The sequence below is a fragment of the Priapulus caudatus genome, unplaced genomic scaffold (assembly GCF_000485595.1).
Source record: "Priapulus caudatus unplaced genomic scaffold, Priapulus_caudatus-5.0.1 Scaffold377, whole genome shotgun sequence".
Classification (NCBI taxonomy): domain Eukaryota; kingdom Metazoa; phylum Priapulida; class Priapulimorpha; order Priapulimorphida; family Priapulidae; genus Priapulus; species Priapulus caudatus.
In genome coordinates, this window is record NW_014577438.1 from 111,437 (window position 1) to 117,895 (window position 6,459).

The window sequence follows — 6,459 nt, forward strand, 5'->3', positions numbered from 1 at the left end:
CCAACCTCCGCCTCGACCCACGACGTCCAGAATATACATAAAGGACCGAGCGCGATAACGCGAGTCAGCGGTTTAATGCTAGCCGCACACTTATACGATTTTGCAGCTGTGCACATGCGAGCGACAAAAAGCAAACACCGCCACCACTTATACGAACCCTGCTCGCCCGATTCAAGAAATCTAACGCGAATGATGAGGACCAACCGCACACCGTCCCGAAATCCAAAAGTAGACGGCAAACCAATGGCACTCTCATGCGTTCATATAACGGTAATTTTTAAATTAAAAGTCGTGAGTAGCTAAGGGAGTCCCGAGAGTAGCTAATCGCCATCAAGGCTCCACGCAAGTCGCAAGTTCTGCACGTTGCGCCGAGAGAGCGGTTCCCATGGCGGCTGCTCTGTGTGGAGCTGGTCATTGTGCCCTAATCCATAAAGCACCCAGCACACGTAGCGACGCAGTAACACCGCCCCCCTCGCCGATATGCCGGAGTAACGAGAGCAAGCAACGCACACAATATCGCAAGGCTCAGCCAAGTCGAGTAAGCCTCGCACACATAGCCGAACGCTCGCGAGGAGCGTGCTCCCGATTCAAAATGAATCGGCCAAAGATGGACGCTCGCCGCTTTTCGCCCAGAAAAAAATAAATATAGAGAGAAGCGGAGCCAAAAATTCTTTAAGACTCCTGTAAGCTCAATACACTAGAACCATGCTCAAGCAGATTGACAGGCCCTTCAAAAATCACGCTCCCGGTCGTGATAGTGTGGCGGCTAGCATAAGATTTGTGCCAACTGGTCGTGACTAAGATAACCACGGACAGTTTTAAACCCTCCCTACCCAAATCAACTATGGGCGATTCCTACAGAGATGCATCTGCAACTTGCGCGTCAAGCCTGGAGCAATAATAATAACGTAAATACACAATCGCGCCCTAAATTTCATAAAATATTCTCCGAAAATGATTAGTAACGAACAGAGTACTGGAGAGGAGCAGGAAAACATGCAACACATAACCGTGTACCTAGATAATTATCGCCTGTCTAAATATAATTCACGCCATGAGCCTTATAAAAACAATGAGTTTCTCGGGAACTAGTTTTCATTGTGAGCTGTAAGAAGCGTAGACAATTTAGGGTTTTTTCCCAGAGCACCTTGTTTATTCGTGATGCTAATTCTGGTCAGCGAAAGAAAAAGCGGCCACCTCTGAAACGCGCATGTTTGTGGCGTACGAATACGCGTAATCGACATTTCGAAGGATCAGAATGATACAATCGTAGAAAACGAAAGCGTGTCCATACACACCACGTCCTCCGTCGTGGTTGCGCTTCGATTACTGAAAATCGGCAATCTGTTGACCTTTGCTTTAAAATATCAGAATTGTCATCCGAACTGGACTTGTGTAACGTACATGTTGTATCCACGCCAGCCTAAAATAGCCATTAATATGGCCTATACGCACTACTGCAACTGAAAAAATGCTGCATAATGCTGGCGAAGTAATCGATATATGAGTGATAAGACCTGAACTTTTCATTGGTGAGTACTGTAATGTTTGAATCTATGACTGTCTAAGCTAACACCACCGTAATTTCGGAATTCGCAAATAGGGTTGAAAATTTGTGTATACATTTGAGGGGGGCGAACTCCCGGATCCCGCGGGGGGGGGGGTCATCGCGAATCAACCCCAATGCAAGCGCCCAACTCTCTCTGGCTATCCGCGAACGCAAACCTGTTGATGCTATTTTTATCACGACTCCACTCCCTAGGCCCACTCACAATAGAGAGCAGATCTATTACCCTTAGTCGAGAGCCGACTGCATTATTCAAGGTCCATAAACATGCCACCGAAGCAAATGCCAGCGCCAGGAAGCACCGAGACAATAAAAAGTGCCTTGATGAATATACCGCACACCGGTCAACGTGAGCAGTTGTGTGCTATATACACCGAGAGTCTCCGAACTACCCTCGCGCTCTACTTCCACGAAATTTTTTTTTTTATTTAGAGCAACGAAGGAGGCAGCAGGTACTTTGTATAGAGTATTTTTCAATCAAAGGATTGGCAGCGTACAACAACCAAGTGCGCGCGACTGTTATGAATGCATCACAAAGCGACACCGCGGTTGAAACTGTACGTAGCAGGCTGTGACCCTGATGCAAATACTCCACTTGGAGTACCACTATCAAAGAGGCACCAACATTCGAAAAAGAGCACCCTGGCCTGTGTTTTGCATCACAGCGATTACGTCACTGCGAGAGCAATATATATAACGGAAATTAACTACTCACAGATCACCAAGATCTAAAATCTATGATAGTATCTAGCTCTCGACTATCAGCACAAAGGTTAGAAATCCATCAGCCCAATAAAAAAAGATAAGCTGTCGTAATTCTTTATACATTACCTCCCGCGAAAATAAATTGAGAGAGACAATGTATTATTCATGTAATATATAAGTCGCTTCAAGAGCTAGAGCGAGTTGGTCGCCGCGGTGTCGATGGAGGATCAGCTGGGGAGCCATTGGGGCTGCCCATCTTGAATATAGTAGGAAGGTGGCCGATTAAGAGCACAACATGCAAGTTGACCGCGAGATGGCAATGTCTAATAAATGACACAAGTGCATTCACAATATAATCAAAAGATGCATCCTAATCTCTCGTGCGTGAAAATTAGATAGAGCGCTACACTTCGCGAGGTTGGCTGAATTCCACAGGTTCACGTATAAAATTGCGAGTGCATGCGAGGTAAATTTCGTCTCAAACTGTGAGTAACACACTCATGAACTATTTAGCAGAGTTGCCAGGGCAATAAAATTACTGAAATCTAGAATAGTGCCAGTTCACCCCCATGCCATGCGTAAGGCGGCCCCAATGTTTTGGCCTACACACGCAAGCATTCAGGGTTCATTACAGTGTGCTATTAATCAGGTGCAACTCAGGGTGCTAATACAGACGCTTTAGAACATAACTATGATTTAAGGGAGCGTAAACCCATTGTTCACCCAACATTTGCCTTTGGCAATTGGAACTGTGCAACTGTAGCCTCACATCCACATAGCAAAAGCAGTTCAGTCCTTTGTTTAACAGTCAGCAATCCATGTTAACACCTCCTCTTGAGGGTCAAGAAGGTTATCCGACACTTACTCTTAGCATGTCAGGCAAGAAAGTACATTCATGGTCCTTTCAATAAAGCCGATAAAAATGCTAGGGTCATCGCGAAACAAAAGTTTTTTCAATCAGCTCGCGTCACACATGTCCTCAGAAAAATGTCTAAAATCTGCCTGTGCCCCGTCCATTGACCTTGACCGTTGTGAGAGCCTCCAATCTCGGCACAGTGATGGCTTTTCTAACCAATGATGCTATAACACCGACTATCCACCGAGCCTAGGTCGAGCCGTTTAGATTGTGCCGCAATCTGACATTCCTCCTATGACTTAAGTTAAAGGAGGGAATGTTCCCCCTTGCTTTTAGCACCTCTTGACCTTTGACCTTTTGACCCCAGCTTCGACATCCAACTCGTTTGACGATCCCCCCCAAACGTCCCAAAATATCGTGACCGTACGTCGAGCGGTTAAGATTTGTGCCACTGTTGACTGGACGCACGGACCGGACGCACGGACGCACGATCATGCGATTCTAAAGCTGCATCTGACTAATGTCAGATGAGGTAAAAAATGATGCAAAAAGGACTAGTGAATGGGGAGGAAAAATGAGCATTTCATCTCCGAATAAAATAGCGTAATGCACTCATACATAAAAGGTCAATATAGGTATGCATATAAGGCAGATGCTCTTGAAACATTTGACTTAAGAGTACACATTAGAATGAGCGATCATTCACACATCATTTGGTCTCTCATTTATGCACTTCCATTTGACCTTATTTGATGTTTGATATATTTAGTTATGAAGTCCTTAACGAGAGCAAGATAAACTCCTGATAATATATATATATAATATGTACGTGTTGTGTACGTGCTGCTTGCGTGCATGCCATGCATGTGCTGCGTATGCATGTATGCAACGCTCTCACTCCACCACGCACGGCACGCACACACACACACCCCTAAACTTGACTACCTAATCTATCTCTACGTACCTACCTACCATTCATAGTCTGCGCTGCCCTGTCCTCCCTATCTACCCGCCTGCCTACGCTACCTACCTACCTACCCAATCCCCCAAACCACCCACCCCGACCCCTCCAAAGATTGGCACTTTGGCAATGAAAAGTGTCAACGACACTATACTCACATTGGTGTGATAGAAGAGGAAGATAGATATTTAAAATTTGGTAAAGTGTTTGCCATTATGATGCCCAAAATGTATTCAAATGTCCTTAAATTCCTGTTTTTATAAGCTAATAGAAATTTCCCTGTTTTTGTTTCAGGTTAGTTTTAATGCGAAAATACATGTCTTCAGATCTGAAAGTCTGAAATCTGGGCGAGAGATGGCGCTACGCCTAAAGATCGCCATTGGGTTATCGATTATCGCACAAAGCCAATAAAATATTACAGTAAAAATCACTGTAAACGAAGAAATCTAATACACAATATTAAAACATAGTTATGATTAGGCTAGGTAGGTAGGTAGGTAGGTAGGTAGATAAGGTAGGTAAGATTTAAAGCCAAAATCGAATGATCTCGATGCCATATTTCATTTTGGCCAAAAAGTGGGCGTGGCTCGAAAGTAGGTCGACTGCGTGCTCCAAAATAGGACGTTCAAAATAACTCCATAGGAGTAACAACTGTATGCAATTGAAGCATGTGGGTCAAACGTTTCTTGAGTATTGTTTGACCGTAGGCAACACCTGAATGGCAATAGTGAAATTGCTAAAATCTACCTATTCCATAATTTAAAAAAAATATGCAAACCCTCTGATATGTTTTGGTGGGCAGGCATGCGTATTAGCAGAATCCTGTTCAATGAATCACATCAGATGTAAAATTTATATCTGAAACATAATTATCAGGGAATATGATTGAATCACCAATTGCTTACCGGAAGCCATTTATATAAAAGTTGAAACTTGATGTTGGGTCTAACAAAAATAAGATGTCACCTACAAAACGCATGAAAACTTTTAAATGAGGCAACAGAGAAAGAAGAATGAATGGGAGGCATTTATTGTTCTGTAATGAAAATAAAATTAGGTATTGATTTATTGTATAAATGTACAACAAGAAACGGTGTACTTTGGCTATCGCAAAACGCCAAACATTTCATCACAAAATATAGCGCAACACATCAATGATCCAGTTTCAATACTCACTAATATTTTCTTACAAAAGACACTAAAAAAGAGGCCAGCTTCCCGCCAATAATTGCATGATTGCCATGAATATCCATCATTTGGTTTGTGTGCCTGTTATAACAAGTAATCTAATGCATGGGGTTATTATTCCTTTTTTTACTGCACTTTTTAGAATTGTGGCATCTCACGAATGTCCCTTTACCATCAATGGTTTCACAATTTCATGCATGTAACGAAATCGTAAAGTTCTAGACCTAAAATTGAAAACTGATAATATAGAACTAGTGATTTTGAGTGCTAACCCAGTTATATGGCAATCATGCGGTAGCTCAATTGTGTGATGAGAACAATTAAATACAGTTCTTATAGTTAGTGTTGCAAATGTCATTGCATTTGTTAAAACAATGTCAATCAGTGGAAAAGCACTAGATTGGCGACAGGTTAAGTGTGTAGAATGGATTGGTAATGTGGAATATGTAGGTTAGTTATACTTATTCCACTTCCAGCCATTAACAATTCCAAAATATACAATGATGAAAGAAAAAAAAGAAAAATACTTGCACGACACGGAAATAAGGCCATAGTCGCCCTTAGGCCGCAAAAGAAACTGAATGACGCGAATGCCCAGTAGGAAGAGGTAGGAAGTAAACCAGCACTAGATTTGCATGTATATTGGCAGCACTTGAAAGCGGTAAACATGTATCAATTAAATAGAACTGCGTGCATACCTCAAACCTATTACAAACGCAATTTATATTCCTTTATCACATAAACCTGACAATGCAAATCAATACGGAATCAAACTACCATTGTCATAAACCATCACATTTATTGCCGCAATGATTAACCTTCTGCGAAGTTGACATCATTAGAAAATAAGTGATAAGACAGGACTTTGAAGCAGATACACTTTTTACTACCTGGCTTGCTCCAGTCATATGAGATATGAGAATGACCAACTGCATCCAGCCTTTCCATTCATCATTCTGAATCTATCTGTGTAGTAGCGATAGTCTGTAGCGGAAAGGCACATGCTGCTAACATCTCTTTAATGCTGTATTTATGCTTATATCTCAATAGCTTTTTCAAATCTGTGAACTTCAATGTTTATTCAACACAACAAAAGTAGAGAGTGCAGAAATGTTTCACACAAAAAAAGTGACTGTTTACTCAAGCAAATATATAAATGTATTGAAAATCTCCTCTCACAAG